The sequence below is a fragment of the Rhinatrema bivittatum genome, chromosome 2 (genome assembly GCF_901001135.1).
Source record: "Rhinatrema bivittatum chromosome 2, aRhiBiv1.1, whole genome shotgun sequence".
Classification (NCBI taxonomy): Eukaryota; Metazoa; Chordata; class Amphibia; order Gymnophiona; family Rhinatrematidae; genus Rhinatrema; species Rhinatrema bivittatum.
The window spans coordinates 764829078-764854143 of NC_042616.1; positions in this window are offsets into that span (position 1 = coordinate 764829078).

A 25066-nucleotide genomic window follows, 5' to 3' on the forward strand; every position below is an offset into this window, starting at 1 on the left:
CCAGCTGGAAGAGGGTTTTCCATCCCAACAAGGATATTCCTGCCCATTGGGGAATCTCATTAATTCAAGCCCTGGATGGTGAGTGTTTTCCTTACCCCTGGACCAAAGAAGAGAGACCTTTGTACAGACAGAAAGAGAACTGTAACTGCCACCAGTGGAACCTAAAGGAATTAAGTTGCATTGTGCCATTTTTCACCTGATTATTCATTAATAAAGAGGTTGATTTTTGGACACTCAACCAGTCTCCTGTGCATTATTTCTGGCACTCATGGCATCCACAATGTGGAGAAAAGTAACCCCTTCCCCCCCCACCAAGGAATACAAATAGAAGTCACCCCTGTCACATTGGGCCCTGAAAGTTAATCTTTCCCCCACTTATAAAGGATCCAGCCCTGGAAGTAAGAGAGATTATGAGAGAGTTAGCCCGTGAGTGGTTCCAGTCCCAAAGAGAAAAATTATTTTATGGCGCCCATCGGGTAGCAATCCACACCTGGGGATGGGATTACAAATAGGTAGCTCCCCCATGTGGGAGAAGGTAAATAGTGAGCTCCTCTGAGGGATGTGATGTCAATAACACACAGGAGACACTGGGTGAGTGTCCAAAAATAACTGCATTCGAATCTCTGGCATGAATAAATGGCACGACTCGCATCAGTTCTCGGCATAACAGATGGAATACAGTTCTCAGTCTCTTCTCTATCTATGCAACAGTCTCTCTCTTTACAAGGGCCTGGATAAGTAAGGTTCCCAAGCAGAAAGGGGTATTCTTGTTAGGGCAGAAACCCCCCCTCCAAACTGACAAGAAAATGGTAAAATGCAGTCTTTTCACAGCATCCAATTCTTTCTTTCCCCAGGGTGAAGACTCCAAGTAGGTTTGCCAACTGTCCTGAATTTTTCTGGATTGTACAGATTTTTGGGGTACTGTCCTGAAAAAAGGAGGAGGGCTAAAATGTTCAGAAATGTCCTGATTTTCTTCCTTTTATGTTTGGTGTAATAAACACTGATAAATTCCCATGAAAAATATAATAAAAACTGAAAACGAAGATCAATAAATATAGTGTGTGCTTTGGTAGCTACTGTAGATTCAATGTATTCGATTATATTTATTTTGTCACACAGACCAGTCCATGATTTAATCAGAGGCCTAAAGAATGTTACAAAACAGTAATTTGGCCCCTCGGCTGGTAAAAGCAAACCTTTTTCAGAATAGAGCACTAGTGGTCATGATATGAGGCTCTGAAGAGGTAGACTCAGGAATAACATAGGAAAATATTTTTTTTCACAGAAAGGAGGTGGATGCATGGAACAACCTACCAGTGGAGGTGATAGAGACAAAACCAATAACAATTAAAGAAAGCACAGGACAAGTACAGAAGATCATTAACCTCAAAGAAGTGAGGGATCAGTCAGAGATCAACTGGGGTCTAAGACACTGTAGCAGGAAGTAACTGGGCAAGCTAGATTGGTCCTTATCTGCTATCAAATTATGTTTCTGTATTTTTGTAATGGTGAAGAGTGGCAATAAGTCGCATGTGCGTAAACCCCATCAGTGAACATCAAGCCGGATTTAAGGCAAAGGGCACCCTGGGGGTGAAAAACATGCCCCCCCCCCAGTCCTCTCTTCAGCTGCGGCAGGATGGGATCTGCTGCAGCTATGCAATTTCAGTCTTTGGTCACAGTCACGCTGGGCCTGTCTTCAGCTGAGGTGGGATGGAATCTGCCACAGGGTCCTCAAAATATTTCAGTTCTCCAGTTGGTTTTTCACTCAGGATCCCTTGCTGGTAAAAGGACCCAACCAGGAACACCCTGCTCTGTCTGTGTTCCTTCTAACCAAAAATCTTCTTTCCCAAAACTGATTTCAACACTAGAAGTCACTTGCAGCAGGTCAACATCATTGCTCTGTCCTCAAGGTTGCATAGGGGTAGGTTTTCCTTTTACTGCCCCCCCCCCCCCCCCCCCCCGAGCAAGGTTTCCCTTTGATCCCTCTCTAGGCCAAAAACCAGGGGATCTCACAAGGCTTCTTACAACAACAAAAAAGTGGAAAATTCCCAAACAACCTGGAAGGTAAACCAAACCTGCCAAGGAGTGGACTGGAAAGGCAGCTTCCTGACCTTTTCCCACATACTGCAGGCAGATGGTACCTGAATACAAAGGAAGGCCCAAAATCCAAAAGAGGCAAACTCCTGCATGTCCTCTAAATCCAACAAACAAGCTGCACTGCCCTACGCTGCTTTTATACCACAAGGGGAATGGCCATCCCAGCTCCCTCAACGGGAAGGCCTGTACCTAAATTATTAACCTGTCTATCCTAGCTCAAGGAATCAACTAGGGCCTTACTGGTAATGAATCCAAAGGGTCATTACACCCGGTTTTATCATCATTAGAATTTGCTACTAGTACTAATATTAATAATAAAACAATGGAGACTTAACATTGTAATCTTGGGTGATATTGTTTCTCAAAAATTATCATCAGACTCGGTGGAAGAGTTAACCCTTCTGAAGATTTTAGTCCTGCTTTAAGATGGGCAATGTGTAAAGTTCTTTGAGGTAATATGACTTGCAGCAGTCATCTTAAAAAGGTTAAATTAGGATGTTTTGTTATATCACGTATGAGGTCAATATTCAAAGCCATTTAGATGGATAACTCACAAGTTATGTTATCCAAATTGGCCATCTAACTCCATTTAAATGTTTAGTTTTGCATATTGACTTCTAAATTTTTTGTCATACTGCCACCCTGTGACCTGTGGTTGTATTAACTTAGTTACATTGCTAGGGAACCTTTGATCCAATAAGTCATGAGAACTGGATTGTGGGTAATTGACACTTTCTGAGTGGACATTTCCTGCTTTTCATTTTCTGACTGTATAATCCTTTTTTTTCCCAACTGGTCACTCCTAGAGAGCCCATGACTCCATGGGGAATTAGATTTTCTCTGGCAGAGAAATCTCTATTTCAGACAAAGTAACTGGGTTGATCTTGCAACTATCATCTCTCTTCCTGAGACTTCTAAATAAAGCATTGTCTTTTTACCCTGCATTTAACTAAATTATTCTAAGACTGTAATCATTTAGAGACTCTGTAGTTATTCATATTTTCATTTCATTTTACAGTAAGTTCTGTTTAATTGTTCAGTAATAAAATTTGAGGTTGACAGCAGAGTTTAGCTTATCTAACTACACAGCTAAACATGCAGCAAGAAAAGAAAATTGGAAAACTCCCCTTAACCAATAAGTCTTGATACTTTTGAATCAACTCTAACACTGCTCTCTGCTTCAACAGCAGGGGAAAAGGGGAATTGGATTTAGAAAGCAACCATTGAGGGCCCGACTTTTATGGACTGCGGAACTGATGAGCACGGGGGTAACCAGCACAGAGCAGCAGTTACTACCCTGAACAGAAAGATTGGGATTACTACCCTTAACTAATAAGCCTTGATGCTTTTGATGCAACTGCAACATTGCTCTCTGCTTCGAAGGAAAGGGATGGGGGTTTAAAGGAAAGAGAAATTTGGATTCAGAGACAACCAACATGAGCCATTACTTTTTTACAGTCTGGGATACTGATGCTCAGATATTAAGGAAAAAACACAGGACTGCTTTTTTGGCTAATTCCATATGCAAAGCATATCAAGCAGCATGGACTGATACATGGGGGTAAACAGCATGGCACGGCAGATAATACCATGGGAAGTTTGCTGGGAAAACTGGATGGACCATTGGTCCTTTTCTGCCGTCATTTCTATGTTTCTATCGGTCAGAAAGAATCCATAAGCTAGAGATCATGCATAAACAAACATGAGCTTCACCTATGCAAGTGTTAAGGAGTGAGAAGTAATTGCGATTCCTCAGACATATATTATGAGCATGTTAATAAGGGTGGGGCTTTATCAGCTAGGGACTATGAAGAAGCCATTGTTGGACTCTGCCATAGGGGTCATCAGACAGAACAAGCAGGAAAAACCAAAATGGTCTATCCAGTCTGCCCAGCAAAGTGTTGAGGGCTGTAATTATCACTCTGGGTAGGTTACCTCCTTCACAGTCTTGTTCAGAGTTGTAACTGCTGCTTCATGCAGCAAAGTTACCACAGGTCACTCTAGTGCTTCATTTCTGTCCTCTTGCCACTAGGGATGCTCTGTGTTTATCCCACACCATTTTGAAATCTGTCACCATTTTTTTGTTTCACCACTTTGTCCAAGAAGGCATTCCGGACATCCACCACCCTTTTAGAGAAAAGTTATTTCCTAACGTTGTTCCTGAGTCTACTCCTCTGGAGAGAGGGGGGAGACCTAACATGTCAGAGATCAAAAGGGCTTTTTTTTTAGTATTTCTCATCATTATACTAGAGAATACTAGCATAGCCCAAGATAAACTAGACTTGCATTTCTGGATGTAATAAGGTATTCATACGCTATGCCAGGAACCCCCAGTAAGGATAGAAAAAAGAAGAGACAGCCAGGAAGACAAGACAGGTCCAGGGACAAAGCATAACTAATAAAATTAAGCAGATGAAAGACGAAAAACCTAAGAGAATCCTGAGGGAGACCCTGATAGGAGCTCTGGGGGAGGGACTGGACTCCATCCCTGCCCAGGGGAAGGATTTGAAAAATGGGCTCAGAGAGGAGGCAGGTAGACCAGCCTGGGAGCAAGGAAGGAAGCTGGCAGCTGCTGGGGAAGAGAATCTCATTGAGGCTGTTGAGAGTCAGACTTAATAGTAAATCAGAAGTGCCAATGTTCAGGTAGTTGCCAGACCACATGCTCAGAATTCAGCTGATTTTGTTGGGGAGAAGGGGTTAGTCGGGGCTTGGTCAAGAGTGGAGGCAGAACTTGGATAGAGTCAGGTTTTGTTAGGTTGATAACTATTTCTGAACTCCTCGGCACTAAGGGACAGAATAAAATAAGCCTCTGAAGACATACATGATTGGAAGTGTGTTTCCTTAGAGAAACCCATCAGGAAGAGGATCCCATGGGAATGACAGAAAAGGGTGCGAGAGAGACATAAGCAACCCAGGGCCTTTCACACCAGGATCTGTATTTACCTGCCTCTGCTCACTTACATCACCAGTTACAGAAACATAAACAAATGAAGCTTTTAGATCTTTGCTCTGGCCTTGACTTACCTTTGCATAAGAAATGTCTGGGCAAACTTGCTTTTTTTTTTTTTTTCAATGAACCTTTAACGAAAACACCTGATAAGGCCTTAGGAAATTTACAAAAATATACCCTTAGATAAACTGGACTGCTGTTCATACAGAACAATTTCTTTACTCATTCAACATGAAATTTCTGGCAAGAACCGTGCAACTTAGATTAGAAACTATAATGCCTGAAGTGATTTGGTTCTGATCTAACAGGATTTATTAAGGGCAGACCCTCTGAAAAACACAAAAAGGCTTTTTAATTTAATTCAAATTACTTTTAAAAAAAAAGCAATCCTATGTATTAAAAAAATATATTACTTTTGTAAAGTGCACATTAGATACATTGAGGTCAAAATTCAAAACCCCGTTGAGCAGGAAAGATAACTGGATAGCTTTATCTGGATATTGACTGGAACTTATCCGGCTAAAAGTGCTAGATAATAAATCTGGACAAAGATTTCCAGCTAACTTTAGGCCTGCTATTTGGCTGACCAGAGCTACCCAGGTAACTTTGGCCAGCCAGTACTAAATATCAATGGCTAATATTAAACCATGCCCGGGTAATGCCCTCAGAGCCTTTTCTTTCTATCCAGTTAAATTGTGTACGTGCAGCGATTTTTGCCTGGACAAACCTTAGCCAGTCAGCGGGGGAGAAAACACCACGATTTGTCTGGCTAATTCTCAAAGTTAGACAGTCAAAACATTTTGAGTATTGACCTCATTGTAAATGACACAAAGGGCAGTTCAAATGCATAACAATCATTAATGTAGCATCAGAAAAAAAATTAAATTACAAAAAAGGGATCTTTTAGATAATTTGTTATAACTGTCAGATTACATATAACATTTACATACTTAAAACTGAGAAAGGTTACGTTACACAGTCATCAATATCAGGTATATTGTTGTGGAAGGAAAATTATATTACAGTTGACACAATAAATAGGCCAATCACATAGTTATTTTTAACAGGCAGGTGCTGTTTCTTGTGACCCTGGGCAGGTCACTTCACCCTCCATTGCCTCAGGTATGAATTAGATTGTGAGCTCTCTAGGGACAGGAAAATACCTGCAGTACCTGTGAAGTAACTGAAATATGGAATGTAAATCAAATTAATAAATAAATAAATTATATTCAGATAATGAAACTGAGAGGTAAACAACTGTCAGCATTTGATATCAAAGGATCAGGTCAATTATGTTGTATATGGCAAATTGCAGAAAACATTTCAAGATTGCAGATTGGCATGGTAAAATAGTATCATAGTTGTGTGGACAATGCATGGTTTCCACCAACCTGCTGGCGATGATCCAGTTGGTGTCTTGGGATCAAAACCAATGGGGATTGAACAGCAACCCTAAAAAAGGTAGTGGGCTGGAAAATTGTGAAGATCCACAGAAACAGTCAAGGAGAGACCAGGGGGACAGAAGTCTGGAGGAGAAAAGGAGATGAGCCAGCAGGGGGACTGTGTGTTTTCAAGTATCTTTTTCTAAGATGTCTATGTCTGACCGGCATGCCGGTATGACTTCTTCTGTATATTATGGTTTGTTTGTGTGCCCTTGTTCTGCGCCCCCCCCCCATCCCCCCATATCTTGTGCTTGTCACTAATGCCTTGTTTCTTTTATCTGTTTTGGGCCTTTTCTCATGCATGAAGTGGAAAAGCGCATGCTCCTTCTGTCTTCTCTGAGTTGTAAGTTGTGGGCGTGGACCCTTGGGCCGAGGCAGGTTTGACTCAACCTGCAGGGAGGAGCCCTGTAGGTCCCTACCGTTGGCAGGCAGACTGGGATGAGACAAAGGCCCAACTGAAGCTTCACCTTCACCAGTCCTCATTCCCCTTGGGTTGAGCCTTCAGGTGCCAGAGCTGGCAGGTCTTAGGAAGGGGCCTCTGTGAACAGCAGAGATTCTTCGATGTAGCAGGGTTGGAGCGGACTGAGACCAGGCATATCCTAAGACAGGCTGGGACTGGTGGCAGGTGGAGTTCAGGAATGTCCAAGAGGCTAGAAATGGTTATGTTATATTTATGTAGCCAGATCTTAGTTTATGATGTGGACATCAAGGGGTGCTATCATGCTGGGGTTCAAGTCCAGCAGGGGGGGGGGGGGAACTAACTTGCTGGGCTCCTGGCGTGGTCAGTCATTCTTAGGTATGATAGAAACATAGAAACATAGAAACATAGAAACATAGAAATGACGGCAGAAGAAGACCAAATGGCCCATCCAGTCTGCCCAGCAAGCTTCCCTCATTTCTTCTCCCATACTTATCTGTTTCTCTTAGCTCTTGGTTCTAATTCCCTTCCACCCCCGCCATTAATGTAGAGAGCGGTGGAGGAGCTGCATCCAAGTGAAATATCTAGCTTGATTAGTTAGTTAGAGGTAGTAGGAGTAGTAACCGCCGCAATAAGCAAGCTACACCCATGCTTATTTGTTTTTACCCAGATTATGTTATACAGCCCTTATTGGTTGTTTATCTTCTCCCCTGCTGTTGAAGCAGAGAGCTATGCTGGATATGCATCGAAAGTGAAGTATCAGGCACATTTGGTTTGGGGTAGTAACCGCCGTGACAAGCCAGCTACTCCCCGCTTTGTGAGTGTGAATCCTTTTTTCATCTCCCCTGCCGTTGAAGTTATGCTGGATATGCGTGAAGTATCAGTTTTTCTTTTCCCCTGCCGTTGAAGCAGAGAGCTATGCTGGAAATTCGTGATGTATCAGTCTTTCTCCGATGCCGTTGAAGTAGAGAGCCATGCTGGATATGCGTCGAGAGTGAAGTATCAGGTACATTTGGTTTGGGGTAGTAACCGCCGTAACAAGCCAGCTACTCCCCGCTTTGTGAGTGCGAACCCTTTTTTCTTCTCCCCTGCCGTTTAAGCAGAGAGCTCTGCTGGATGTGTGAAGTAACAGTTTTTCTTTTCCCCTGCTGTTGAAGCAGAGAACTATGCTGGATATGCATTGAAAGTGAAGTATAAGAATGGAGTGATCAAGCTAGTTGAAAGGCATCAGGCATCATGATGGTTAACATTCCAATGGGATGCAGTCCCAAAAATCAGCAAGACCCAAAATAGGAGTAAGGGAGAATCAGGTAGCAAAAGGGTTAAGTAGCAATCACTCCAATGTCCATTCATTCCACCAGGGCACTGTTGAAATAATTAAACTGAGTCCTGATGGGATTAAAAATAAGTTACCTTAATTTGAAGATGAGTATTCAAATCAAAATTGAGAAAATTAGGAACAGTATAAAAAATATTAAAATGAGACAAACCAGTCTCCTTGTTCATCCTAGGTATCCTTGCTGGTGTCCACCATCATCCACGTTAAAGAAACCCTCCCCTTAAAGGGTGGGGTAACTAGAGTGTAGTTCCAGCAGACATTGGTCAAAAAGGTGGAAAACGATCCCCTAGCTCAAAAATCCTAATAGGGTCCAAAAATAAAAAACTCTTAAACTGCAATCAAGCTCTTAAAAATCTTCAGATCTTTTGAGTTCTCTGGTCAAGAGTCCCCAACTTCTTCTCAATCTTGCTTCTCTGATTGCTTAGGCAGAAAGATCTTTGATTCCAACCTTCCAGATCCTGGTGGAATGTCCTTCCCTCCAGACTAAATCAATCTTATTCAAAATCTTAAAAAATACTCCTTCTTTCTCCAATTCCTCAACTGCAGGATGAAGCAATGACCCAACAGCCAAGCTCCTGTTCCTCTCTTTACTGTTTCTCCTTCCCACTAAATCACTGACAGGTCTATCCAGTAAAGTGCGGCCGCATTTACCCCGCTCCTAACCCGCGTTCTACTCACTTTCCAGCCGCGTTAGCCCTTCCTGCGATCCACAACCCCCTTTAACCTACCCTTACCGCGTCCTAAAATCCCCGGGCAACCCCTTCCGCACGCGGCATGTATATTGCATGCAAACGAGCGAATTAGCTATTCCCTAGCATCCAGTAACCCGCGCCCCGACTATCGCTATTTTACCCTGCCGTTTTGCCGCGCGTTTAACCTGCTAACTTACCGCCTACCCTTACCCCTGCATTAGAGGCAGGGATAAGGGTAGGCGGCAAGCTTTCCCCCAGCCTCCGCTCACCTGCCCTGGCCGCGTCCATGGATGCTGGTCTCCGGGGCAGCCCCAGTCCTCTCCCCTCCTCCCGAAGCAAAAAAAAAGCAAAAAAAAAAGTTGCAAGAGAGAGAGGGGAGAGGACAGGCAATCCTACGCTCGGCGACTTACTTTTGCAGCCCCCTCCGGACATCGTGGCTTCCCCCGTGCCAGTCCCCTCTCCCCTCCTCCCGAAGCAGGGTGCGAAAAGCAGCCTTGCTCCGGGAGGAGGGAAGAAGGGACTGGCAGTGTAAAGCGGCGAAGCGACTTACTTTTTGCACCCCCCTCCGGACATCGGACGACCTCTCCTGCCTCCAGCTGCTCGCGAAGATGGACGCCTGCACGGCCGCTGAAGACGTGACATCTCATGCCGTGACGCCAAACGTCGTGATGTCACGTCTTCAGCGGCCGTGCAGGCGTCCATCTTCGCGAGCAGCTGGAGGCAGGAGAGGTCGTCCGATGTCCGGAGGGGGGTGCAAAAAGTAAGTCGCTTCGCCGCTTCGCCGCTTTACACTGCCAGTCCCTTCTTCCCTCCTCCCGGAGCAAGGCTGCTTTTCGTGCCCTGCTTCGGGAGGAGGGAAGAAGGGACTGGCAGTGTAAAGCGACCTCTCCTGCCTCCAGCTGCTCGTGAAGATGGACGCCTGCACGTGACTCCACGTCTTCAGCGGCCGTGCAGGCGTCCATCTTCGCAAGCAGCTGGAGGCAGGAGAGGTCATCCGATGTCCGGAGGGGGCTGCAAAAAGTAAGTCGCTTCGCCGCTTCGTACTGCCAGTCCCTTCTTCCCTCCTCACGGAGCAAGGCTGCTTTTCGCGCCCTGCTTCGGGAGGAGGGGAGAGGGGACTGGCAATCCCGACTTCCTGGTATCTGTCATTTCAAATGACATTTGAAATGACAGATACCAGCGTGGCCGTGAAGCGTTAGGCCCGCGCACCCAGGATACTGTGTAGGCGCTCTATACAGTAAAATGGGTTGCGCGGGCCTAACGCTTCTCGGACGCTTCTTAGACGTAGCTTGCATTTGCAAGCTATTTACATACAGGATCGAGCGGTAGGTGAGCTGCACTGTGCGTGCGGCAACCGTGGGTGCGCCGGGCACTAACGCAGCTCTTCCTACCGCTCGTTACTGGATAGACCTGTGAGCATGATCCAGGGGATTTTATATCCCACTGAAGATTGTCCCCCCAAAAAGTGGGGTCTCAGCAAGGGGAGGAATCCCAAATATCAAAAACCCCTCTCAATGCCTATTGCTGGAAAAATTACTTGGGAGCAAATGTTAGTGACTGGCAAAGCTCTGTCACATTTACTTCTGGGAAAAGACTCTTGGGCCTCTAGAAGAAGAACTTGGAATGGAACAAGAAAATTAAAAAGTCATGGGATAGGAGGCAATAAATATTAAAAAAATGTAATACAGATTAATAAGGAATTTTAAATTCTGGGCTTGAAATAAATGAGGTAAAATGTTTTAAAGTTTCACATGTGATGCTTAATGGCTGTTGCAAACTACTTAGACAGCAATTGTAGGGTGCAGTATATGGCACATCAAGTGAGACTTTTGTTGGCAGAAGATATATGGAGAAGAGTGACCAGTATGGAAGGAAGGAAGGAAGGAAGGAAGGGTGTGTCGTCCCCCCCCCCCCCCCCCCCCCCCCATTATTTAGAAACACTGGATCAGTGATCATTTTGCCCTAGTGACCAGATAATAGCAAGGGTAAAGAGAAGTCAATAGGATTGAAGAAACTATTGAGAGTTTGGGGCTACAGATTGACATTTTTTTTTACTTGTTTGGATTTCGGAAAACGTGTTGAATTTGGGGATTTTTTTTTCTATCTTTTTGAACAGAGTAAGCTGGAGTTTCATTCCAGCTATCCTACTGTTCAGGGGGAGAGCTTGTTGAGCAGGGATGGTGGAGCAGGAGCGAGAAGACCAGCTAGGAAGAATAAAATAGAGAAGGAGACAATGGTTTTCTTAATGCTTATATTTTTTATGCTGTTTTTGATTTTCACCATTTTGATTTGGATCCTAATATTTAAGTTGAAGTAAACCAACTTTATTTTGAACACCAATTAGATTCCTTTTGGTTTTGATTTTTCTACTCTCCTCTATGTTAAATGGATGGTAAGTTGGTTGACTGCTATTGGCCAGTATTTAATTTTCTTTTTCTGGGTTTCTTTGTGGTTCCTCCTGCACCTTTTGGGGCATACCAACCACCATTCTGAGGCAGTAAGGATTGGTCTTACTGATCATGCCAGGGGCCCAGGAAGTTAAGCTTTCCCCCCACCCCCTGCTGGGCCTGACCCCCCTGCATAGTAGCACCCCTGGATGATGCCATACAGCCAAATGGGGGACCTGTTACAATTGTTTCAAGACAACATGAACAGTAAGGCCTCTTTGCTTTAACTTAATTAAATCCATCTGAAAAGCAGGTTGTTAATACAAACAAAAAACACACTTTGAAATGTCTGTATGCCAATGCAGAAGTCCAAGAAGTAAGATGGGAGAGTTAGAGTGTATAGCAGCAAATGATGAGATTGACATAATTGGCATCACAGAGACTTGGTGGAAGGAGGATAACCAATGGGACAGTACTATATCAGGGTACAAATTATATCGCAATGATAGGGAGGATCAACTTGGTGGGGGTGTGGCACTTTATGTCTGGGAGGGTATAGAGTCCAACAGGATAAAGATCATACAAGAGACTAAATGCTCAGTAGAATCTATATAGGTAGAAATCCTATGTGTGCTGGGTAAGAGTATAGTGAAAGGAGTATACTACCGTCCACCTGGACAAAATGGTCAGACAGTTGATGAAATGCTAAGAGAACTCAGGGAAGCTAACCAATTTGGCAGTGCAGTAATAATGGAACATTTCAATTACCCCAATATTGGCTGGGTAAATGTTAACATCAGGACATGCTACAGACAAAGTTCCTGGATGGAATAAACAACTGTTTCATGGAGCAATTGGTTTAGGAACCAATGAGTGAGGGAGATATTTTAGATCTAATTCTTAGTGGAACGCAGGATTTGGTGAGAGAGGTAATGGTGATGAGGCTACTTGGCAATAGTGATCATAACATGATCAAATTTGAACTAATGACTGGAAGGGGGACAATATGAAAATATACAGCTCTAATGCTAAATTTTAAAAAAGGAAACTGATAAAATGAGGAACATAGTTAGAAAATACCTGAAAGGTGCAGCTGCAAAGGTTAAAAGTGCACAACAGGTGTGGACATTGTTTAAAAATACAATCTTATAAGCGCAGTCCAGATGTATGCCATGCATTATGAAAACGTGGAAGAAAGGCAAACAATTACCGGCATGGTTAAAAGGGGAGGTGAAAGAGGTTATTTTAGCCAAAAAAAAGTCCTTAAAAAATTGGAAGAAGGATCCATCTGAAGAAAATAGGAAAACGCATAAGCACTGCCAAGTTAAGTGTAAACATTGATAAGACAGACTAAGAGAGAATTTAAAACGAAGTTGGCTATAGAGACAAAAACTCATAAGAACTTTTTCAAGTTTCCAAAGCAGGAAACCATTGAGGGAGTCAGTTGGTCTGTTAGATGACCAAGGGGTTAAAGGTGCTCTTAAAAAAGATAAGGCCATCATGGAAAGACTAAACAAATTCTTTGCTTCTTTGTATACTAATGAGGATGTTGGGGAGATACTGGTTCCAGAGATGGTTTTCAAGGGTGAACATTCAGATGAACTGAACGAAATCACAGTGAACCTGCTGCATGCCCCGTTTACGTTGGCCTGCACATGGGCCTGCTCACCTCTCTGGCTCCACTGCAGGTCCAGGGTCAGCATCCCTGGCAGCAGCCGCAAGCTCCACCAGGCCTTGGCGTCCCGCAGCAGCTTCCACTGTGCACCAGGCCTCACGCCGGAGTTCAGCACCCTCCATCGCGTTGGCCACACCCCTACACGCGCACGCACAGACAGCCCAGCCTCTTGTAAGGCCAGGGGCGGATCCTAGTTCCACTGCACATCCTGATTGAAGGAACTACTTAAGGAAGATCCTGCCTGCTCTCTTATTTGCCTTGGCAATCAGGTCGGCTTTGTTGCTAGATTGTCACTGCATGCTAAGCTTTGTTCCAGTTTTGTTCTAGTCTTGTTCCAGGATCCTACTATTCCAGCCTTATTCCTGCATCCTAATGTTCCAGTGTCCTTCTGTTCCAGGGTTTGTCTGTCCGTATCCTCAGATAGTACCCCTGGACTGTCTCTCCGGGACTGACCTTGGCCTGATCCTTGACTCCGCTGCCTGCTGCTTGCTTTCTGACCTCTGCTTGATCCTCGACTCTGCCTGCTGCCTGCCTTCTGACCTCGGCCTGCCTGTGACCTCATCTGACCTCCGGAAACTGACCTCTGCCTGATTGACCACGTCTGTTCTGGTTTTCCTTGCTCCATCTGCCCTCCAGTCTCAAACCCCATTGAACTCCTCTCCTATCTGTGGGTACGCCTGTCTACTATCTCTTACCCTGCGAGGCCCACCTAAGTCCAATCGGCCCGGGTTCCTATGGGCTCCACCCAGGGGGACCATGGGCTTCCAGTGGTGAAGCTCATCCTAGCCTCTGTCTCCTCCAGTGCTCCACCCCCTGGGGGTAGGTGCTTCCTGGTCTCTACCAGGGAGCCGATCTCCACTGCTCCAGGACAAGGGTCCACCCCCGAGCGCAACATGTTGCCAAGGCCATGGACTCGACGGTGTCTCCCACATCCAGGGCCCTACCGGGTTTGGCCGCTACAGTTAAAGAACATCACCAAGCTTTGAAATCGCCGGCTTCTTCGATGGAAGAGCTTCATTCCCAGCTACGAGATACAGCTTTGGCCAATCCCGTGGGCCTATTGGCCTCTTTGCTTCCCAAAGCATTGTTGGCACTTCCTGCACCTCCACCTTCGTCAAGGATCCCAGACCCTCTCTGAGTATACGGTGGAATTTTGGACTCTGGCCACTGAGCTTGGGTGGCAGGAAGATTGTCTGCAAGCCAACTTCCTAGATGGACTCTCCTGTGCTCTCAGAGATGAACTCTCCATCCGTGAGACTCCCACTTCTCTAGAGGACCTGATTTCCCTTGCCGGGAAGATCGACCATCGTCTCCGGCAAAGGCGCCTAAAAGTAAAGGCTCCCCGCTCTCCTACACCACGTCTCACGCATGTTCCTAGTCCTCCAGCTAAGATATCAGTGCCACCACCCTATGGAAGTGAACCGTGGGCGATTGTCTCCAACCGAACATCTCCGGCGGAGGAAGGAGGGTCTTTGCCTTTACTGTGGCACTTCTGGACATCATCTGCAGTCCTGCCCGATTTGTATGGAAAACTGCAATGCCTGAGCCCGGCGGGGGTCCCGAGCTTAGGCGTTACTGTCACTGGCCCTCAACTCTTGCTTCCCGTCTCTCTGGGCATCAAGGCCCACTCCTTCGCCACCACTGCTCTTGTTGGTACTGGAGCAAGCAGCAGCTTCATCATGGATGACATTGTCAAGCTTCTGAACATTCCTCTTCAGCCATTAGAAGTGAGCCTCTGTATCACCTCCATCCAAGGAGAACACCTTCCAGGGCTCATCACCCACCAAACAGTGGCTATTCGTCTTACCGTGGGCACTCTCCACAAAGAGGAGATGTTCTTATATGTATTAAAGCGATCAACACATCCAATTATCCTGGGGCTGCCCTGGCTCCAGACCCACGAACCCCAGTTCGATTGGCATTCCCTGCAGTTGGTGAAGTGGGGCTCTAAATGCCAGAAGACATGTTTACGTCCTGTATCTCCAGTAGTCCCTGTTCTGAAGTCTGTTACTTTACCTGCTTTGCCTCCGCAGTATGCTGACTTTAAAGATGTCTTCTCGAAGCAGAAAGTGGATACTTAACCTCCATTATGCAAGTTCAATTGCCCTATAGAACTTCTTCCAGGCACAACAACTCCTAAAGGCAGAACCTATCCTCTGTCTCAACCCGAGACCCAAGCTATGTTTGAGTATATTAAAGAGAACCTAGAAAAAGGGTTCATTCGTCCTTCTGACTCCCCTGCTGGAGCGGGGTTTTTCTTTATTAAGAAAAAGGAAGGCAGTCTACGCCTGTGTATTGACTATAGAGGGCTTAATGCCATAATCTGCAAAGACCGATATCTCCTGCCCCTTATCTTGACTGCCTTGAAGGGGCACGGATCTTCACCAAGTTGGATTTGAGAGGTGTATACAATCTGGTACACATCCAACCTGAAGATATCTGAAAAACCACATTCAATACGAGGGATGGTCACTATGAATATACTGTAATGCCCTTTGGGCTATGCAATGCCCCAGCGGTCTTTCAACACCTTATGAATTAAATTCTCCGAGACCTCTTGTACTCTTTCGTGGTTGTATATCTTGACGACATCCTAATCTTTTCCAAAGACCTTGAATCGCATCGTGATCATGTTCAGATCATCCTTCAACGTCTGAGATAGAACCACTTGTATGCCAAGTTAGAAAAATGTCTCTTCGAGCGTAATTGCTTACCCTTTTTAGGGTATATCATATCTGATCGAGATTTCTCCATGGATCCAGAGAAAGTCCAGGGGATCTGTGACTGGTCTCAGCCAGTAGGCGTACGGGCCCTACAATGTTTCCTTGGCTTTACCAATTATTACCGGAGCTTCATTGCCAATTATTCAACCTTAGTTGCCCCGCTTACCGCTATGACCAGGAAAGGGGCTAACACTCGGGTATGGACTCCCAAGGCACAAACCACCTTTCAGATGATTAAGGAGGCCTTCTGTTCTGGTCCTTGCCTTTAGCATCCGGACCCAAGACGTCCATTTGTCGTCGAAGTTGACACCTCTGCAATTGGCGCAGGAGCTGTCTTGAGCCAGTTTTCTCCCAAGAGTAAATTGATACCTTGTTCTTTCTTCTTGCACAAGTTCTCTCCTACTGGACAATGTTATACCATTGATAACCGAGAACTTCTCGCAGTCAAGTTGGCACTCCAAGAGTGGTGTCCCTGGTTGGAAGGGGCGCAACACAAGTTTACCATCTTCACTGACCATAAGAACATTGAGCACCTTAAAGAAGCTCAACTCCTGAATCCTCGACAAGCCCGATGGGCGCTCTTCTTTGAATGGTTCAACTTTGTTCTATGTTTCTGTCCAGGTTCCAAGAACCTCCGTGCTGATGCACTGTCAAGATCATTTGAACCTGAAGATGTTCCTGAAGTCCCTAGCTACATTATAGATCCTGTTTGAATGTCCCTTACCGTGACCACTACAGTTCCTACTGGAAAAACTGTTGTTCCACATAGATTACCTGAATAAGTTCTGAAATGGGCTCATGATTCCAAGTTTGCAGGACACCCGGGTCGTGCCAGGACCCTAGAGATGTTAGAGACATTATTGGTGGCCCAACATGGTGCAAGACACCCGTAACTATGTGGACTCATTTCCTGTCTGAGCCCAGCAGAAACCGCCTACCGGAAAGCCTTGGGGCTTACTCCAACCACTTCCAGCACCTACCGAGCCATGGTCCGGTGGCCATGAGCTCCTCCAGGCCTCACGCCGGAGTTCGGCATTGGCCACACCCCTACGCACAAGCTCGCGGACCGCCCGGCCTCTTGTAGGGCCAGGGGTTGGTCCTAGTTCCGTGGCACATCCTGATTGAAGGAACTACTTAAGAAAGTTCCTGCCTGCACTTCCTTGCCTTGGCAATCGGGTCGGCTTTGTTGCTAGATTGTCACTGTGTGCTAAGCTTTGTTCCAGTTTCGTTCCAGTCTTGTTCCAGCCTTGTTCCAGGATCCTACTGTTCCAGCCTTGTTCCTGCATCCTACTGTTCCAGCGTCCTTCTGTTCCAGTGTTCATCTGTCCGTCTCCCTAGGTAGTACCCCCGGACTGTCTCTTCGGTACTGACCTTGACCTGATCCTTGACTCCTCTGCCTTCTGCCTGCCTTCTGACCTCGGCCTGCCTGTGACCTCGTCTGACCTCCAGAACCTGACCTCTGCCTGATTGACCTCTCCTCAGACTGACCTTTGGATTTGACCTCTGCCTGATTGACCACATCTTCTGATTCTGGCTCTGTCCCTTGCCTTGTCATCGCCTACGCTGTGTATAGTGTCTTATAAAACTGCCGAAAATCTTCGCTAATTTCCGTACCGTTTGATGTAATCTTTTCCCTTCGGCCTAGCGTCTGCACCACGAGTCTTCACCAAATGCCTCGTAGTTGTAGCAGCTTTCCTCAGGAAAGAAGGTGTACACATCTACCCCTATCTGGACGACTGGTTAATCAGGGCTCCAACCCAGCAAGCCGCTAGGTCGTCCCTCTATTTCACCCTACACACTCTTTCTCTAGGATTTCTTGTCAATTACGGGAAATCCTATTTAATCCCATCTCAAAACTTGTCATTCATTGGGGAAGACTTGGACACTTTACAGGCAAAAGTCTTTCTACCTCGACAATGAGCGCTAACACTCGTGGCCCTCACTCACCAGTTGCAGTCTCAACATACAGCAACAGCTCGCCAATTCCTCGTCCTGCTAGGACACATGGCGTCCTCCGTCCATGTTACACCAATGGCCCGCCTGGCCATGAGACTCATGCATTGGACTCTGAGGTCACAATGGATTCAAGCTGTTCAGCCTCTGTCAACCATTGTCCACATCACCAACTCACTCCGTCTGTCTCTCGCCTGGTGGAAAGATCAGACCAATCTCCTCCAGGGACTGCCTTTTCAAGTGCCAGATCCTCAACTCATTCTCACCACCGACGCTTCCAACCTCGGGTGGGGAGCCCACGTGGACAATCTACAGACACAAGGATCTTGGTCTCCAGAGGAAGCCAAACATCAAATAAACTTCCTAGAACTTCGAGCAATGCGATATGCTCTCAGGGCTTTTCAGGAACGCCTATCAAATCACGTCATCCTGATTCAGATGGACAACCAGGTGGCCATGTGGTACATCAACAAGCAGGGAGGCACAGGCCCCTTCCTCCTGTGTCAGGAAGCTGCGCAGATGGGAAGAAGCGCTCTCCCAGTCGATGTACCTCAGGGCCACCTACTTGCCGGGAATGGACAATGTCTTGGCAGACAAACTGAGTTGCGTCTTCCAGCCACACGAGTGGTCTCTCAACCCCTCGGTAGTGACCTCAATCTTTTGCCAATGGGGATACCCCCAGACAGACCTCTTTGCGTCCCCTCAGAACCACAAAGTGGACAATTACTGCTCCCTCAGTCGGAGCAAGCACTCTCAGCCCAAAGATGCATTCTCCCTCTCGTGGGCAACTGGTCTGCTCTATGCATTCCCTCCACTTCCTCTTCTTTCGAAGACTCTCGTGAAGCTATGTCAGGACAAGGGAACCATAATCCTGATAGCACCTCACTGGCCACACCAAGTGTGGTTTCCCATACTCCAGGATCTCTCCATCCGCAGGCACATTCCCTTGGGAACGGACCCGCATCTGATCACTCAAAACGACGGATGCCTACGCCATCCCAATCCTCAGGCGTTGTCCCTGACGGCATGGATGTTGAAAGGTTAATCCTTCAACCACTTAACCTTTCAGATTTGGTTTCTCGTGTCCTGATTGCTTCACAGAAGCCTTCTACAAGAAAATCTTATTCCTATAAATGGAAAAGGTACACATCATGGTGCACTTCGCAGTCCCTTGATCCTTTTTCCTGTCCAATCCCAAGGTTTTTGGACTATCTCTGGCATTTGTCAGAGTCAGGTCTAAAAACCTCTTCCATCAGAATGCATGTCAGTGTGGTAGCCGCCTTCCATAAAGGTGTCGGGGATGTCCCTATATCAGTACAACCCCACGTGACACGATTTTTAAAGGGCTTGCTCCATATCAAGCCACCTTTACGTCCTCCGGCCCCTTCTTGGGACCTTAATCTGGTTCTCAGTCGGCTCATAAAAATTCCATTCGAGCCTCTTCACTCTTGTGACCTAAAATATTTCACATGGAAAGTGATTTTCCTTTTAGCTATCACTTCAGCTCGCAGGGTTAGTGAGTTACAGGCCCTATTTACCTATCCGCCTTACATTAAACTCCTGCAGGACCAGGCGGTACTCCGCACTCACCCTAAGTTTTTACCCAAGGTAGTTTCGGAGTTTCACATTAATCAATCCATCATACTACCTACCTTTTTACCCAGGCCCCATTCCAATCCAGGGGAACAGGCTCTGCATACCCTTGACTGTAAACGGGCTCTAGCTTTCTATCTAGACTATACACTTGCCCACAGGAAGAGCACTCAGTTATTCGTCTCTTTCCATCCCAACAAATTAGGACAACCTGTGGGTAAGCAGACTCTCTCCTCCTGGTTGGCGGATTGCATATCTTTTTGCTACCAGCAAGCAGGCATTCCTTTTCAAGACAGTGTTAAAGCACACTCTGTGAGGGTCATGGCGATTTCAGTAGCACACCTAAGATCGGTGCCGCTTCCTGACATTTGCAGGGCTGCCACCTGGAGCTCTCTCCATACCTTTGCAGCCCACTATTGCTTGGACAAAGCCGGAAGACAAGATTCCATCTTCGGCCAGTCTGTCCTGCGTAACCTATTTCCAACGTGACGTACCAACACCCTTCCGCCTGCCCGGTGGGGTTCAGGATGCCCTCTACCAAATTCCACCCCAGTTGTTGTGCCTGTTGCACGCCGTTGGGTACATTTGGTGCATGTTCGGACATCCTCAGCTCAGTGCTCACCCATATGTGAGGACTACCATCCTGTTTGTCCTGTGAGAAAGCAAGTGTTGCTTACCTGTAACAGGTGTTCTCACAGGACAGCAGGATGTTAGTCCTCACGAAACCCGCCCACCTCCCCGCGGTGTTGGGTTCGTAACGTTTTGTTGTTTTATTTTTTCGGCACTGCCTGTAGCTATCAAATAAGACTGAAGGGGGACCCCTGCTGGCTGCAGGGTTAGTGCCATGCTGGGCATGCCCAGTAGGGGCCAGTCAAAGTTCGGAAACTTTGATAGAAGTTTTCCGTGATTGGGCTCCATCCTGATGATGTCACCCATATGTGAGGACTAACATCCTGCTGTCCTGTGAGAACACCTGTTACAGGTAAGCAACACTTGCTTTCTTCAATGAAGTTTCTGGCCTCCCCTGTGTCTAGAAAAGCTTGAAGATGTATCAGGTTCTTATCCACGGAAAGACTTACAGGAATTAGAATTCACAGAGAGGAAGCTAAATGACCCAGGGTGGCCTCTCTTACCATCCCTAGGTCCGAGAGTTTCCCAGTTTCAAGGGACCAGAAGCTGCATAATGGCCAACTCCCGCACAATATAAGCAGAGATCATGTTGCCGACATCACTGTCATTCTTCAGGCAAAATCCTGACTCAGTCTATTTGCATGAGTTCCTCGGAAGAGGCCCACGATTCTTGAGGTTTTCTGGGGAGAACCAGGCATTGAAATGTAGGTGCTAATCACACTAAATAGCGAAGGAAGGCTCTCTCTTGAGATCTTTTCTGGAAGTGAACGGCCAGGAGAATTGCCAGCCGGATTAATTCTTCTAAAAAATCTGGCAGTTCTCGTCCAGATAACTTGTCCTTTATGGATTCAACGGCCAACATTTGAAACTGAACAGCATATTCTCCAACAGAGTGAAACCCTGACGAATTTGTAATAGGTCAGATGCTGCAGAAGCCAGGCATCCTGGTTCATTGAAAACCAACCTAAAGTCTTGAAGAAACTGGTCCAAATTTTCCAGTAAAGAGTCATCTTGTTCCCAAAGTGGGAATGCCCAGGCTAGAGCTGAAAGGATGAAGGTAACCTTTGTTTTGTCAATGGGAAATAGTGATGCCTGAAAAGAAAAGGGCATTTTATACGGTTGATAAATCCACTGCATGTCGAGGATCCCCAGTGAAATGAGGAGGAGGGGAAAGTCAAAGAACTGCACTAGTGGATGAACTGGGGGGAGCTGGTGCTAGGGCGGCTATGGCAAGTGCATCCATTTGAGCCTCAAGTCTTTCAAGAACCCCTCCTTGCTGTTGCTGCACCCATGTTGCCAGGCCAGGAATGGCTTGTAAGGTTGTTAGAATTACTGGATTAATGGCCTAGGCAAACTATTACAATTTTTTGTGGATCCAGTGGAAAAAACTAACAGTCTTACCTTGATATGGAGACCAAGTGGAGACCATTGAAGAGAGGTCCTCGACCAGAGTCGAACCATCTATCAGTACAAGCGGTATTCAGTCTCATCAAAATCAAACAAACTTTGAAATGTTTGTATGCTAATGCCAGAAGTCTAAGAAGTAAGATGGGAGAATTAGAATGTATAGCAGTGAATGATGACATAGACTTAATTGGCATCTCAGAGAAATGGTGGAAAGAGGACAACCAATGGGACAGTGCTATACCGGGGTACAAATTATATCGCAATGACAGAGAGGAGCAGTCGGGAGGAGGTGTGGCGCTTTATGTCCGGGATGGCATAGAGTCCAACAGGATAAACATCCTGCATGAGACTAGAGAATAGCCACTGCCATTAGCAATGGTTACATGGAATAGACTTAGTTTTTGGGTACTTGCCAGGTTCTTATGGCCTGGATTGGCCACTGTTGGAAACAGGATGCTGGGCTTGATGGACCCTTGGTCTGACCCAGTATGGCATTTTCTTATGTTCTTAAATACAAAATTGAATCTTTATGGGTAGAAATCCCTTGTGTGTCACGGAAGACTATAGTGATAGGGGTATACTACCGTCCACCTGGTCAAGATGGTGAGATGGACAGTGAAATGCTAAGAGAAATTAGGGAAGCTAACCAAATTGGTAATGCAGTAATAATGGGAGACTTCAATTACCCCGATATAGACTGGGTAAATGTATCATCGGGTCACGCTAGAGAGATAATGTTCCTGGATGGAATAAATGATAGCTTTATGGAGCAATTGGTTCAGGAACCGACGAGAGAGGGAGCAGTTTTAGATCTAATTGTTGTGGTCCGCACCGCTTCCTCTCCCTTGTGCCTGACCAGTGCCTACCTTCACGGCTGGAGACGCCGCGCTCCGCGACCCCAGGATCCCAAGACGCCGATGACTCCACGTGGCGTCCGCCATTTCCTGCCTGTTTCGCCGCGGCCTCGCGCGCGCGCGCGAATGCGCTCACTTTGTGCATCCAGCACCCAGAAGCCGAGCCCCGCCTGCGATGATGACGTCACGCACCCAGAGCGATATAACCGGCGCCCGGACACCGTCTCATCGCCTTGCAACGAGGTTCTCTACTGCCTTGTAGTTCTGAGTTGCGCTTCGTCTTCTCTAAGTTCCTGTCGCTGACCTTGGATTGCCTTGACTACGCTTTGCCCGCTGCCTGCCTCTGACCCTGGTTTGTTCCTGACTACGCTTTGCCTGCTGCCTGCCTCCGACCCTGGTTTGTTCTTGACTACGCTTTGCCTGCTGCCTGCCTCCGACCCTGGTTTGTTCCTGACTACGCCTCGCCAGCCGCCTGCCCTGATCTTGGCCTGTTCCTGTTTGCCCAGCCTGCCGCCTACCACTGATCTTGGCTCGTCTCTGGTCCTGCTTCAGTCTTCAGCTTGCTCCAGTTCCTGCTTGCTACGGAACCCGTTCCAGGTTACAGTGTACACCAAGCTCCTGCTCATACAGACTTTTGTTTCAGGCTACGCCTGCTCCTGTCCCCGCTGGCCACAGTGACTCTGTTACCATCCTCCGCCTGCCTCAAGTATCCGGTCTCCTCCCTACCAAGTACCTTTGGACTTCCTTGCTCTCAGCCCTGTCACTGGACTCTCTCTAGTTGCCCAAGTCCCAAGGAGCCAGAACCCTACGGGCTCCTCCTGGGGGGTTCCTGGTTCCCGGGTGAACACCTCGAGCCTCTGGCTCCGCCTCCCAGCCTACCCTATCACTTGAGGTAGGCCGGCCCAAGGGTCCACACTTCGCCTGCAGTATCAGACTGCAACACTAATTCTCAGTGGAGCACAGGACTTGGTGAGAGAGGTAACGGTGGTGGGGCCGCTTGGCAATAGTGATCATAATATGATCAAATTTGATTTAATGACTGGAAAAGGAACAGTGTGCAAATCCAAGGCTCTCGTGCTAAACTTTCAAAAGGGAAACTTTGATAAAATGAGAAAAATTGTTAGAAAAAAACTGAAAGGAGCAGCTACAAAAGTAAAAAATGTCCAAGAGGCGTGGTCATTGTTAAAAAATACCATTCTAGAAGCACAGTCCAGATATATTCCACACATTAAGAAAGGTGGAAAGAAGGCAAAACAATTACCGGCATGGTTAAAAGGGGAGGTGAAAGAAGCTATTTTAGCCAAAAGATCTTCATTCAAAAATTGGAAGAAGGATCCAACAGAAGAAAATAGGATAAAGCATAAACATTGGCAAGTTAAAAGTAAGACATTGATAAGACAGGCTAAGAGAGAATTTGAAAAGAAGGTTTTTTTTATTTATTTTTATTTTATTTAACAGCTTTTAATATACCGGTGTTCGTGCAAGCACATCACGCCGGTTTACAATAAACTTGAGAAAGGAGGGAATTACAAAAAACAGGGAGTGGGGGAGTGGAGCAGGAGCGAAAAGAGGGGGGGGGGAGAGGGGGGAGAGAGGTAAAGGAGGAAAGACAGCAGCTGAGAAAGGTACAAGGAACATATCAGTATTTACAGCATAGGTTGCTTAATGAGGTTAGAACAAGGTTGATTTTTTACAGCGGTTAATGAGGAATAAATAGATTATATAATGATATATATTAAAGCTTAATTACAGCAGTTATGGTGGATTATATAGATAACTTATTAAACAATTAAACACATATATATAAAGTTGGCTGTAGAGGCAAAAACTCACAGTAAAAACTTTTTTAAATATATCCGAAGCAGAAAGCCTGTGAGGGAGTCAGTTGGACCGTTAGATGATCGAGGGGTTAAAGGGGCACTTAGAGAAGATAAGGCCATCGCGGAAAGATTAAATGATTTCTTTGCTTCGGTGTTTACTGAAGAGGATGTTGGGGAGGTAACCGTAATGGAGAAGGTTTTCATGGGTAATGATTCAGATGGACTGAATCAAATCATGGTGAACCTAGAAGATGTGGTAGGCCTGATTGACAAACTGAAGAGTAGTAAATCACCTGGACCGGATGGTATACACCCCAGAGTTCTGAAGGAACTAAAAAAATGAAATTTCAGACCTATTAGTAAAAATTTGTAACTTATCATTAAAATCATCCATTGTACCTGAAGACTGGAGGATAGAAAATGTAACCCCAATATTTAAAAAGGGCTCCAGGGGCGATCCAGGAAACTACAGACCGGTTAGCCTGACTTCAGTGCCAGGAAAAATAGTGGAAAGTGTTCTAAACATCAAAATCACAGAACATATAGAAAGACATGGTTTAATGGAACAAAGTCAGCATGGCTTTACCCAGGGCAAGTCTTGCCTCACAAATCTGCTTCACTTTTTTGAAGGAGTTAATAAACATGTGGATAAAGGTGAACCGGTAGATATAGTATACTTGGATTTTCAGAAGGCGTTTGACAAAGTTCCTCATGAGAGGCTTCTAGGAAAAGTAAAAAGTAATGGGATAGGTGGCGATGTCCTTTCGTGGATTGCAAACTGGCTAAAAGACAGGAAACAGAGAGTAGGATTAAATGGGCAATTTTCTCAGTGGAAGGGAGTGGACAGTGGAGTGCCTCAGGGATCTGTATTGGGACCCTTACTTTTCAATATATTTATAAATGATCTGGAAAGAAATACGACGAGTGAGATAATCAAATTTGCAGATGACACAAAATTGTTCAGAGTAGTTAAATCACAAGCAGATTGTGATAAATTGCAGGAAGACTTTGTGAGACTAGAAAATTGGGCATCCAAATGGCAGATGAAATTTAATGTGGATAAGTGCAAGGTGATGCATATAGGGA